Source organism: Vulpes vulpes, chromosome 5, assembly GCF_048418805.1.
Source record: "Vulpes vulpes isolate BD-2025 chromosome 5, VulVul3, whole genome shotgun sequence".
NCBI classification, from domain to species: domain Eukaryota; kingdom Metazoa; phylum Chordata; class Mammalia; order Carnivora; family Canidae; genus Vulpes; species Vulpes vulpes.
Genome location: NC_132784.1, coordinates 22169942 through 22184335, shown reverse-complemented (window position 1 = coordinate 22184335; position 14394 = coordinate 22169942). Strand labels below are relative to the sequence as shown.

Genomic DNA, 14394 nt, shown 5'->3' with positions numbered 1-14394 from the left:
TACTTTTTAATAACATGAACGGTTAAGTGGAATTTGGGGACTACCTGGGGACTATTCCAACATTCCTAATAAGCTTCTCCCCCTTCCCTTTGGTAGAGAGGGGCATAGTGGAGCAGCAAGAGAAGCTATTGAGATGGCTACACATGAACTGGAATGCATTGGGAATCACATTTCTTTTTTTTTTTTTAAGATTTTATTTATTTATTCATTAGAGACACACGCACATAGAGAGAGAGAGAGAGGCAGAGACACAGGCAGAGGGAGAAGCAGGCTCCATGCAGGGAGCCCGATGTGGGACTCGATCCCAGGTACCCAGGACCAGGCCCTGGACTGAAGGCAGCGCTAAACCGCTGAGCCACCCGGGCTGCCCATATTTCCTAAGATTAGATAGGTAATTTGCCTTGAAGACAAGGGAGTAAACTATGTAGGAACTCAATTTTCCATTGGACTCTTATAAATTTCTCCCTATAGATAATGCAGACCATTAGTTTTAAACAATAGGCTATACTTCCTAAATAAAATATGTTTTCATTTGATATCTGGCAAACTGAAAGCAAAGCCATGCAGCTGGTTGCAGAAATTAAAATATGGACGCAATTATTTTGCTATGGAGAGCGATATAATTCATTCATATTTTTCTATGCCACCTTCTCAGGCATTTTGCTTTTAATTTTTAGTTTTAAGTAGTTGTCTTATGTCCAATTTATAGAGCCAACTCTAATTCACAGATATTATTATGTAAACCTCCCTGCCTCTTCTCCATTTGCCAGCTAAAATATAGTGCAAGGGAGAGGTATATGGAATATGCAATGCTGGGAGGAAGGTTTGTAGGATGTGGCAATCTTTGATCCTCAGAAAATGATGTCACAGATATAGCATACAATACGTAAAATCTTTATATATTCCTTGGTAGAGAGAAACACAATCTATTCAGATATCCAGCTTTCAAACATGATCCTTGTGCTAGCTCAGAGGTAAATCCTGATTTATCTAAAGTTCCCACACTGTCCATTAGGAATTTCTGTTATGACAGAAATATTCCATTTCTACACTGCCCAGTATAGTAGCCATTAACCTCATGGGGCTATTAAGTTTTTGAAATGTGGCCAGTAAGAAAGCAAAATGGAGTTTTATATTTTATTTAATTTTAATACTATTAATTCATTAACTTAAAAAACTCTTCATTTAATTTTAATAGACACATGTGGCTACCAGCTATTGTATTGGGCAACCCAGCATAACTAATTATGATAATCCCATTGCCATTGCCAATAACTAGATTGACATAAACTATATGACAAAACGTTTGCCAACAGATGGGAAGAGAATGTTGTTGGCAAATGAAATTGTTACTTCCCCCATTAGACAATGCCTTCTAGCATTGTTGCATAAAACTCTGACACTAAACTTATCACACCATGAATTGTAACACCATGGCCGAGCAAGGATGCTTCCACATTGCTGTGAGACTTTCTGTAAATGAGATAATGAATTTTTCATATAGCCTAAGCCATTTTGATTTGTGTGTCTTGTTATTTGCAGAGGAAGCACCATCACTCACATGAAGTGTCTTCTAGATTATATAATGAAATTTTAGAGGAAGTATTTTTTTAATCTTTTAAATTAGAATGGGCTATTGTTTGAACTTTAATAAAGATAATTTTTGTATATAGTATATATATTTGGTATGATAAGGGTAGAGTACTTATGTAGTCACCAAAATAATAGTGAGGATCAGACTTGTGAATGTTTCATATTTGTTGTCTAAATTGAAATTCATCTTCAAATCTTATGAAAAGATAACACAAGTGAAACATATATGCTATTTTGAGGGCAAATAAATTAAAATTAGAAGATGCTAATGAGGTAAGACAGCTCATAAGTTGTAGGGATATATCTTAATTTTGGGTCTTTTTTTATTTTTCCCAACAAAATATTTCTTTTTAATTTAGATTGCTTGTCTCTGTCATTATCCTTTTTGTTAGTGGATTCCAAGGAGAAAATAAAACTGACCTTTTAGATATTTGTATGTGTAACAGTCTAGTTGTTTTTGTTTCTAATGTATCTCTAGCCATATCAAAAGCAGTGCATTTTTGAGTCATGTAGGACAGAAAATGCCACATTCAAAAGAAGAATAATCTGCTTTAATTATATTAAATATAATTCAGAAAAAAGTAATTTAAGTTGGTTTTCAGAAAATCTATAGAATAAAGTATGTAAACATATGAAGTTACATGCACTGAGTGACTCACAAAATTTTGCGGGTAAGAAATTGAAAAGACCTATTCAAACCATAGGTCTTAAAATATCTGCTATTAGTTGCAAATGTTTAGGTAAAATTTAGAAAATGTGCTTAATGATGGGAACAACACGTTTTGCTTTCATATCTTCTTGCATTCAGAGCAAGAACTATTTCCCTTTGCTTTCCAGGAGGAAAGAAAACAACTTTTTAACAATAACAGAGGCTCCCTAGTTTAGGCATTTTGTTCTTAGGCCCTAAAATAGCTTGATGAGGCCGACTTTGCATCTTCTTTTCTAAAGGCATTTAAGTAAAAATTTGATCACTTTTTGTCTGCAAAGTGTTTTCATGTGAGCCCCTACATGAGGATAACACAACAGATTAATATTAATAATAATAATAATAATAATAATAATAAACTACTCAAAGTTCTTCCAAGCTTTATAACTTTTTAAAGTAATCACTGTGCCCAACGTGGGGCTCGAACTCACAACCTAGAGATCAATAGTTGCATGCTCCACTAGCTGGAGCCAGCCAGCCAGGTGCTCTTCAAGTTTTATGATTTTATCATTTAACTGTATCATTATGAATGTAATGATCAACATATTCATATGATGGTGGAATTAAATATTTTAACCCTTCTGGTTTGCCACTAAGAAGCTTTACTAATAAATGTTCATAAATAATGTTCATAAAACATAATTCTAAAATGCAAAGGTGATAATGACCCATGTGAGGGTGGATGGAAGAAGAACTGTTATTATTAAGAAACATATTGCTAGATATCAGGAAGATACAGGAACGCCTAACAAACATCTGTAAAAATAAAAAGTAATTATAATAATTACCAAATTTTTTATGCCAAAATATTATATGTATGTATATTTATACTACAAGGGTGAAAATGGTATAATAGAAGACATCCATTAAGCCTTTATTTTGTGTTAGACACCAAACTTAAGTTTTTTTGTTTTTTGTTTTTTTTAATGTGCTGGGTACCAAACTAAGGTCTTTAGTAATCTTATTAAATCCTTATAGCAATCTGATGTGGTAGGTTCTAATCTTATTCCTATTTTACAAGTAAATAAGCTGAAGGTTAGAGCCAAACAACTCATTTACTAACATAATAGTGGAAAAGTTGAAGTGAGTATTGGGCTGGCTTTATTTGTTTTCATTCTCTTGAACATCGTCATCCTGGTCTGCCATTGCCGAGTATTAGAAAACCATGATTTTCATTTTTTCTTTCATTTTGCTAATCATACATATTGGAAAAGTAAGTCGGGACCCTGTGTAGAAAATAAAGGAATATTAGGGGGTGACATGGAGGGAGTAGTTGAAATATTAAAATAGATTTGAAGATTCCAAGATCAGTGGGAAATTTTGTTCCCCTTCCCATTCACAGTCAAGAGAAAATGGCCTTGGTAGGCTGATAGGACCAAAGATAACTTCCCAAAGATTTCTGTGCTCTAGATTGGCATGAAAGCTGGGATATCATTTCTGTGTCCTAAAACATGGCACATAACTCATGAAAGAATGGGTGAAATTGGACAAGTGAAGGAGTATTTTAGACAACACACTCTATCTACTCCAGTTGACTTCTCATCTAATCAATGTTTTGGTACCATGTAAGCCTCCATCATTTAGAATTTAGACAAGCTCATAGGGAGAAAAAACCCAAGACTACCTACATTTCAGAATCTGCTTTCCTAAAGCTTAAATTATTAATTTTCATAAAACAACAATTTTATTTTTGCACTGAGTTGTGGGTTCCCTAATAACTAATTATTCAACTAATGTAATGTCTCAAACTTGTAAGTTAACTCATAATTTCTACAACATAATGACCGTGTATGTCTGATACGTGGATACTGGAAGTCAATGTATGTATCATTTCTGGATTTGAGACTTAACATGTGATGGTTAATGTAACTATACAGCTTGAAATGACTGAGTCAGAATCGTGATATTTTGGTTATGACATACAATAATGTATGATTACATCGTTTACCACCCAGTATAAGCTCCATAAAAGTAATGAAAATGACTGTATCCTGAGTACTTAAGAATGTCCCTGGGTCTCAATTAATATTGAGTGAATCAATGCAATATATATATATATATTATATATATATATTATATATTATATATAATATAATATTAATATAATATTATAATTAATAATAATTAATTATAATACTTAATAATATTAATATAATAATATAGTATAATATATAATATATATTAATATAATATATTAATATTGAGTGAATCAATGCTATATATATATATATATATATATATATATATATATATGCATATGCAAAGATCTGGTCCAATAAGGAAAAAAAATGTAATGGTATAAACCAAGTTTTCCTTTCCTTTATTTTACTTTCCTCTTGAAGTGCCCTTAGGGCTCAAAGAACTCACTCTGAATCTTTGTTTAGGTAAAAGAGCGTGCTTGACTCATCTAGAATTTTGCTGGATGAAATGGACAAATAAATTAATTTCGGTGTGGTTAATAAGTAGGTTTACATATTATAATTCTCTAGCGATTTCTGAAGATGGTTCCTAACAAAGCAATGTCTTTAATATATGAAAAATATGAGTAGTGACAAAAATAATTGGGGCTAAAAAGACTTTCAAGAGACCTTACAATCACTGCATATGGCAGTGCCCCACAATCAGACACTTGGCTCAAACTAATAAAATAAAACATACATAAACTATTCTTATTGACGTTTCAGCTAACGGTCATGGTCTGTTAACCAAAGTCCACTGACAAATTCTTTCTCCAATAACTCCTGAGGTTCATAGACAGGATTGTCCAAACATACCTCTTGCATTTCCCAAACTTTTTCAGTCTGCTTTTCACTGAGGAACAGATGAGATTATTTGTAGATAGGAAAGACTTCCTAACCAGCTTTCATTTCTATTAATGTAGGTCCACATTTTAGTAATTAAAATATTGGGCAAAGAATTGATAATATTTCAAATTTGGAAAAGATACAGTCTTTTCACAGTCTTTCATGTTATCCAGAAGTTGCACAATTATATATCTTGCTTTATTTTAAGATGTAAGCATTTAACCCTACGAGCCTGCATCTACTGGTATGAATTAAACCTACACCGAAAGGTATATAAAAGTGGCAGAATAGAAATGAATATAGACAAAGAAAAACCCTTCAAGTTTCTCACTATAACAAAATATCTCCACTGTGATCCAGAACAAAAGGATAGCTGTTTCAAGTGCCAAATAGGGAAAAAGTTCAAAAGAGTAAGCGTAATTATTTAATAGAGTTCTGTCGGCGACATTGATTAAATCTGTCTCCCCAATAAAATCATTGTGACATCTCATAACTATAAAGGATGGGGCTCCTGTTTTAAGCAGTTATACTTACAACAGGTAAATTACTTTTCAAGCTGTCTTCACATTTGCTTCCAAATCCAGTGCGGACAGAACAGAAGGAAATGGGGCTATAATACCATCTCAGTGATTTACGGTGGGCATAAGAAAAGGCACTACTCCCTGAAAGTTTATACACTCACAGATAAAGGGGTTGCATGACCAGGGTGATATACATCTGGCCCTGCCCAGAAGTTGAGTGACGCAGTACATCATGATTCTGGGTGTCACCAAATGAATGAATTGGCAGCTAGAATTAATACTGTGCCTTTGAGCAGAGATTTGAAGGGAAAGGGGAAGAGCAAACATACTGGTCCTATTCTTATCAAATTGATGCATAAATGCTGGATTTGGGTATCTTAACTCAGGACCCAAAAGCAACTATGGATGAGCTTCAGGAAATTTATGAACACCTTGAAATTAAGTATGCGCCATTTTATATGCATTTTACAGGGGAAGAAGATCTGTATATTTCACTGGGTTCTCTGTATAGGCTACAGTCACAAACACAAGAAAAAGATTAAGCATCACTCTTTGTAAATAACTTGAAAATTAGAGAAAGGAAGATTTGCATGCTTTAAATTTGTTGTAAACTATTAATTAAAAAAATCTACCACAACTTCTGACACTCATGTTCCAACATTTTTTTCCTCCGAGCATATTCCCTATTCCACTTAAGAAATTGTTGAGTCTGAAAAACAATTAAATAAGTACAATTGCACTCTTCCCTGCCTTTAGCTCCAGACTCCATCTCAGCACAGCTTGCCTTCCTCAGGCTCTCCATCCCAGGGCTATCGATCCCATGTAAGTTCCACTGTGTCTTGTGTCCTCCTGACCTCCTCACCTTTGCAGACGCAGCTTTTTCCGCCTGAAATATTACCTCCACCTCCAGTCTCCAACTGATTAACCCTACTTGTCCTCCAGGATTTCTCTCTGGTGACCTTTGATCAGGACCCTGGGCAAATCTCTGTCAATGCACATATCAAGCTGCATTGAAATAATGTGCTTTCACAGTTTCTTTTTTCCATTACTAAATTGCAGTGTTCCTTGAAATCATTTAGAAATTCATTCACTTCAGTGAGCTCACAACATCACACAGCATCTGGTACATAGAGTAAATAGTCTTTACTGAATATACATGGTTTAGAAAAAAATGAGTTGTAGTGACCAAAAAGGTTTAAAGAGTTTTCCTTTTTAGAATGCATATATTTTTAAACAAAAGAAAATTATAAGCTAAAGGAATGAATGGAATTGATTTCATGCAGAAAGAAACAACATAGAAAGATATCAGGCAATAAAGGAATCTTCCTGAAGCCTCTGAGTGATTAAATTCCTGTCACATAGTTGACACCTTGAGGCCCACTGTCTCTTGAATCATTATTCACATGGTCCAGTTGAAAGTACCTTACAGGGATCCCTGGGTGGCGCAGCGGTTTGGCGCCTGCCTTTGGCCCAGGGCGCGATCCTGGAGACCCGGGATTGAATCCCACGTCGGGCTCCCGGTGCATGGAGCCTGCTTCTCCCTCTGCCTGTGTCTCTGCCTCTCTCTCTCTCTCTCTGTGACTATCATAAATGAATAAAAATTTTTAAAAAAAGTACCTTACAATTCACAATTGTTGTAAACAACACATATTGAAGTTCGTAAGGAAGAGATGGAATTCATATTTTGTCAGATAGCTAACCTAGCAATATTTTATTTTCAAATTTGAACTTAGCCAAATTCCACCTACTTACTCTCCTAATTGTTTTCTTAAGAGCAGTGATTTTCCACTGGTTGTGCAGTAGACACAGTGATACACCAACCTATGTCTCTTCGGAACTGGAGGATTTATTATACACTTACTGATTGTGCTGCTGCTTCATAGCTTCCAACTGTGACACGTAACTCTGCTTGCTGCAGGGAGCCTGCTCACCCAAGTCTCACTCTGTCTCTGAGAGCAGTCTATATTCAATGAGTGGTTCATGGGGAACTAAAGGCTCTACCACTCCTTATGTCAAGACCACTCAGAGGACTATTGCAGTTTCAGAGATTCTTGTGGGATTGAGTGACCTCTTCTGAGACTCTCTGGTAGCGGATCTTTTCCCTTTGCCCAAAGATGCTCCTTTGCTTCCCCTCTCACCATTCCTTGACCCAACAGGTGCTAATTCTGAGTGTGTTTCCCAACCAACTCTGGCTCTTGTGTCAAGAATAGACTCTAATGGACAAAAATACAAATATATGAATTAGCTTGGAGACTATTGTAGTCCTGGGAATCAATCTTGATCGTAGGGGGTGCAAAATATTTGGATTTGGAATATATTTTGAAGTTAGAGACAACAAATTTCCTGACATGTTAGATATACGTTGTAAGAGAAAAATGGGGACTCAAGGATGACTCAACTTATGATGGCATAGTACTGAAAAAAATAGTGAGGCATGGCCTATATTTGGGGCAGATACAGGGAGGGGTAATTGAGAATCCATTCTGAAGTATGTTCAGTTTGAAATGTCAGCTAGACATCCAGTAGAGATGTCAAATAAACAATGAGATTTACGGGTCTGCAATCTGATGGAGCACTATGTGTGGGAGATGCAACTTTAGAAGTTTTCATATACTAATTTTTAAAGCCATGAGACTAGATGTGACCTCCAACAGGATGAACAACAAAAAAAGAGAAAACCAAAGTCTGAGACTGGAAATGCTCTAATTTAGAGACTAAAGAGAAGAGAAGGAACCTGCAAAGGAGATGAAGATGGAATGATCATTGAGGTAGGATAAATCCCAGAAATAGTAAAGACTTGGAAGAAATGTGGGGAAGTATGAAAAAGAGAAGGGTATGGTGAACTACTTCAAAGGCTACCTATAGGTCAAGTAAATTGGCTTTAATTACTTTGGTAGTGATCTTGATGATAACATTTTTAACAGGTGATGAGAAAGAAAACTGGATGAAGTAAGAACATGTGAGGAAGGGGGGAAAAAAAACACCTGTTTTAGGCATTTTACTCCAAAGGGGGGCAGAGTAAGAGTAGTTGGCAGAGAAAGTGGAAACTGAAAAACTTTTTCTCTTAAGAAGTAACAGTATACGGGTATGTTGATGGGAATGATCCAGTAGAGAGTGAAAAAGTGATGATATAAGATAAAGAAGGAATTATATCTTGAGCAATGAGCTTGGGCTAAGCAAGAGACAGTAGGGTCTCTATACAAATGAAAACAGTGGCATGAGATGTAAGCATGAGAATATTGTAAAGATAATAAATATTGTAATATGTTGGAAAAAAGCCAATATAAAGTGTTACTTATGGTGATGGGCTTACAAATTATCGGTTGAAGTGGTTTCTATAATTTTGTTAGCCAGAAAAAAATACAACCTATTCAGGTAAGCCTGCTGATATTTTAAAGCATAAAGTAAAGACTTTTAAAGATTGAATATTTGAAACCTTTTGTCAGTATTATAATTTTAACAGTTAAATGATAACCTATTTTCTTAATATGCAATAGGTCCAAAACCAAATATTATATGCGTCATTAGAAATATAATTGTGGGGTCTCCTAGGTGGCTCAGTTGGTTAAGCATCTGCCTTCAACTCAGGTCATGATCCCAGGGTCCTGGGATAGAGTCCCACATTGGGGTCCCTGCTCAGTGGGGAGTCTGCTTCTCTCTCTCCCTCTGCCTGCCACTCTCCCTGCTCATGCTTTCTCTCTCACTGTCAAAAAAATAAATAAAATCTTAAAAAAAAAAAAAAAAGAAATACAGCTGTGACCAAAGTGTGTTTTTTCCTATATATTAATATAGGGCAAACACTTCAAAGCACATGTTAATGGAGAAAAAGCTGGAAAATATGCTTAGGAAAAATAAATATTGTTAAGGATTTTTAAAATTAATAATCAAAAACAAAACACCAAAATGTTTTGTTTAAAGCTAGGCTTTAATCATATATTACACAAAAGTAGTCAAATTACTGTTATTTCCAAGGGCATTTGGGAGGTAATATATTGCCAAGAATGGAAATTTAATATCAAAACAGATTAGAAAAGGTAGTTAGCATTGTCCATATATCCTGATTTGACTAATTAGTTTTATGTAATCCATTAAATCATCAGCCAGATTTACAGTAGCAAATCTGGTAGCATTGGATCATACTACTTAAAAATAGGAGCATCTGGCAACAATTAACCTAAGAGGAAATTTCCTTTTCCATTTTTATTATTATCACATAAGTTCAAACTCCATTTATGCTATCATTTATGTTTATTCAGAGAAGGCTACTTGTAAACACATCCTTTTCTTCTAACTCCTGCTCATCTTTTAAAAATTTTTATTTCAGTTATGATCTTTGCCCCATTTCCTCTTTGGGTTAAATTTTCTCCATTATGGGTTTGCTGGAAAAAAAAAATCTCAACTACTATCATTTGCACCAGAGGTGAATTACTACGATTAAGTGAAGGGATATTTGTTGCAGTATAAATGCCCTATTTGTTAGACAAAGCAATCTAGTCGTCCCAAGATCTTCTGTTACCACAGAAAAGCTGGAGCTCTGAGAATAGAAATCTGGAGCTAATGCTTTACAGGTGACTTAAAATTTGCAGTTGGTCTTGACCCTTGCAAGGTCAATCCATTTCCTTGTATAGATCAACTCCAATCAATTTGTTTGTGTGAGTTTCTGTAAGAATAACTTCCCTTTAAACTGCCTCCCGGTCATTTACTCTTTGTCAAGCAGGTGGTACAATTGTTTCCGTAATTGCTAGTAAGCAAGGAAGAGTGGTCAACATTACGGTAAACTGAGATGTCTAAAGTCTGAGAACTTTTGCCTCCTATGAGGTCTTGGTGAGTAGCAGTTACACTTATCACTGCAGAAACAGAGATGAAGCGATTGATCTATCATCTATCTATCTATCATCTATCTATCTATCATCATCATCTCCCATCTCTCCCCATATATATGATCCCCCTGCTGAGGTACTTCCTCCAATCCCTTATTTTTAAGAACCCCTGGTTACAAAGGTCCACCATACTAAGCACAAAGAGAAATGGATCCTTGCATTCTGGCCAGGCATTTTTAAAAAGTAAATAAATAAATAATCAAATCTATTTTTTGAGTGTTTGTGTGATAAATATTCAAAACACATCTTTCATGATGAATGAATTTTGTACTAAGTCTTTAAGACATTGATTTGTTTTTCTTTTTGTTTTTAATTCCCTTGGTCATGTTTCTGCTAATTGAGAAGTTTCATTACAATTGAAAAGTCCTTTGAAAATGCCATACTTTTCTTGCTGTTGCTGCGTGGTCAAGCATTGTCAGGTTTCTGGTCTCAGGGCATGGAATCAAGAAAAGAAACAGAGAAGATGGTATTCTATAGGCCCTCTTCTTCATTTTACCTTTTTTTTGGTAGACTCCTCATTCAAACTAGAGCTTCTTACTCATTGAATAATCTACATAAACTATTAATCTCATTTGCTTCTTCAGCATATAGAAAGCAAGAAGATGATGAAGTTAGGTATCTGTAGCTGTTTCTTAAGCAACTAGGCAAAGTTTAAATTACTTGTTGCCATTAATATTGAAGACAAATATGGGAAATTGAGTTGAAATTGTATCCTTTAGGAGCCGCCTGGGTGGCTCAGTGATTGAGCCTCTGCCTTTGGCTCAGGAAGTGATCCCTGGGGTCCTGGGTTTGAGTCCTGCATTGGTCTCCCCATTGGGAGACCTGCTTCTCCCTCTTCCCATGTCTCTGTCTCTCTCTGTGTCTCTCATGAATAAATAGGTAAAATCTAAAAAAAAAGAAAGAAATTGTATCCTTTAAATTAAAAAGCCTAGGAAAAATAATTCTATATTTTGCTAAAACATCTCTCCAATACCTATTTAGGCTGATAGCCAGGGCTGTTTTCTTGGTCTCAAAGACTCATGCTAAGCTTTAAAGCCTGTGTGAGTTTGTGGGCATGTGTGTGTGTGTGTGTGTGTATACATGACTACATCCAGTAACATTTGAAATAAAAACTTCTATCACTCAACCATGCAACTCAAATACAATGTATAATAGAAAATCACCATATGGAAGATTCACACACTGTGGGGTGTAAACATCAAACCCAATGTCTTGAAATATTTAAAGCCATATGTGGTAACAAATGTTTGCATCAGTAATCTGGGTGTAAACTGAATTTTTGGTGCAGTATTTGTATCCCCTGGCTTAATTAACCTGTTTCATTTTTCTCTATATTTGACAATATGAAAATTTACAAGTGCATTTTAATAACTTCTCATCTATTTTCCTATGTTTCCTGTATCTCAGTAACAATTGGAACTCAAATTCTTTGGCAGATCACATTTGTTCCAATTGAAAATAAAAATGTGTTCTGGGATGGGAAAGGCAAGCTGGGCTAGGGACAGAGATGTAGTCAGATGCTTTTGGACCACGGTTCATGAAAACTTCATTCCTTCTGGTGAAAACCCAGCCTGATAAATTGAATCCTGTGACGTGGAAAGTCATGTCATATTATGAATTCTGTTGACAGAATGCTGATGACAAAAAGTTTACAGATTATTTAAGTAGCAGAATGAGAGCTTTTCAGATTATAAATTTATGTTAATATTTTAAATTAAACCTGATTTTATAAAATATATTGTTTCTTCAAAAATTGGAATAGGAAGAATTGAAGCTCTTAAAAAGAAGCTCTTAATAGAAGCTCTTAAAAAGCCGCAGGCAGCCCAGCAGAGAGCTGTAGGGCAAACACTGCCTATAGAGGAGTATTGTATAGAGCAATTAGCAGGAGGCCCTAATATGCCTATCATGCTCAGTCATTGGCTGGGAGCTGCCTAGGGAGACTGTGCTTTTGACTCAGATATAGTAACCGAACCCAGAGGTATGGTAACTCAAGGCTGTTATCCGACTGAACCCTGTGCAACAGGTTGATTCTTGAAGATATATCTGAGTGGTACACATTTATTGCCTCCGCATTAGCAAATACCAGATTTTTAAAATACCACTCATAATAACAACAAACATTAAATAGTGCTAGGTATTAATGTAATAACAACAACAACAAAGTACTGTAAGAATTAAAGGGAAAAAAAGAGTAAAGCTAGGGAAATCATAATAGAATAATTAAATTTAGAAGTATGCGATGATCAGGGATAGCGATAATCCATATAAATAATTACTCTACAAAAAGTAATAATTTACAAATTCAATAAGTTTCCAGTTGATAGCTTAGAAAAATTTATAAAAATATTTATGAAGTATTATATCTTAAAATATCCAAGACATTCGTGAGAAGATTAAAAAAAAAATGAGGAGGTCTGTCCTACCAAATATCAAGGCTAATCATAAAGCCATAATAAATAAAAAAGTTAGAGAAAGTAATAGATCTGTCAGATGGTGGGGTCAGTGCTGCGAGAGAACACCCCTGTAGGGAGAAGCCCCAGAAAAGGCTGGCTGGGGCTGCTGAGCCTGCTGCTGGGCCAACAATAAGGGGCCAGCAGGAAAACATATCAAGACTAAGAAACCAGCAGCCCCATCAACTAAAGTGAGTAACTCCAGCCCTAGGAAGACAGGCCTCTAAAAAATGTGGGAAGAATCTAAAGAGTTACTGGTTGATAAAAGTCAGAGCCAGAAAGCGACTAGAGAAAGGTGTACATGGGAAGTTTGCACTGAGTATCCTAAAGCCAGCCCAACCAGACAGCATGCTGGGATGGTATTCCCAACTGGCAGGACAGGCTGGCAACTTCCTTCCAACCATGAAGCTAGAGGAAGAAGCCTTCTTCTACCATCACAACTGCAAAGAGCCAGGCATCACAGAACTTGTGAAGCTTGTCAAGGAGGCTTACTCAGACATCCCATAGTTTGAGAAAAACAATCCCCATTATGACCCATCCAGCAAAGAAGACAACCTCAAATGGTCCGTGTTGGATGTACAATTTGTTCCCATGATGAAGTGTTTCATTACTCTAGCTGAGCTTAAAACCCATCACTGAGCCCTTAAAAAATATGGCTCTCTTAGAGAAGCAGACTGTAAAAAGGGCTCTTAACTTTAGAGAACAAACTAAAGTTTGCTGGAGGGGAAATGGATGGGGGATGGACTAAAAGGTGATGGGGATTAAGGAGGGCACTTGTGATGAGTACTGGGTATTGTATTTAAACTAACGAATAATGAATCACTAAATTCTACTTCTGACACTGATATTACGCTGTATGTTAACTAACAGGAATTTAAATAAAAAACTGAAACATTAAAGAATATATATTTGTCTCTATTCACTTGCCAGAGACTTTCAATTCAGTCCCTGACCCTAGAAGAATTTGATTTTACTGAACCTGGAAAAAAGGGAACCAAGTTAACTAGAGACACTGTTGCTGGAATGTGTAAGAAGTTAGCTACTCCAAAGAAGTCAAGCTTTTATAAGACAAAAGAAGGTGAAGAGGCTTGCTTGTTATGTTCACCAGAGGTTGTGTACATAGGTGGTTTTCAGGTACTTTTTTCAATAAAATACTAATATGAACAAAAAAGAAGGTAATAGAATTAACTAAGGACTTAAAAAGAAGCCTATCAATCTATCATATTTTAATAAACAATGAAAAGAAATATAAATAAATATGTAAAGGACAGGTTCATCATTCAGTGTTACAGGACAAGTGATTTCATCAAATGGAGTGTTAGAAAAGAAATGGAGCCATATTTCATGCCATACTTAAAAGTTAAATACAAGTGACATCACCAAGATGATCACATCTTGGCTGTTTCTGACTTTGATCTTTCTCACAAGAGCGATTAAACA

At 35.5% G+C, this 14394-nt stretch overlaps 1 pseudogene; it reads left to right on the top strand.

The window, feature by feature from the left end:
- The window catches only part of LOC140598954 (thymocyte nuclear protein 1-like), a 75001-nt pseudogene extending 61044 nt beyond the window's left edge, over positions 1-13957 (top strand).
- The last annotated feature ends 437 nt before the right edge of the window (positions 13958-14394 follow it).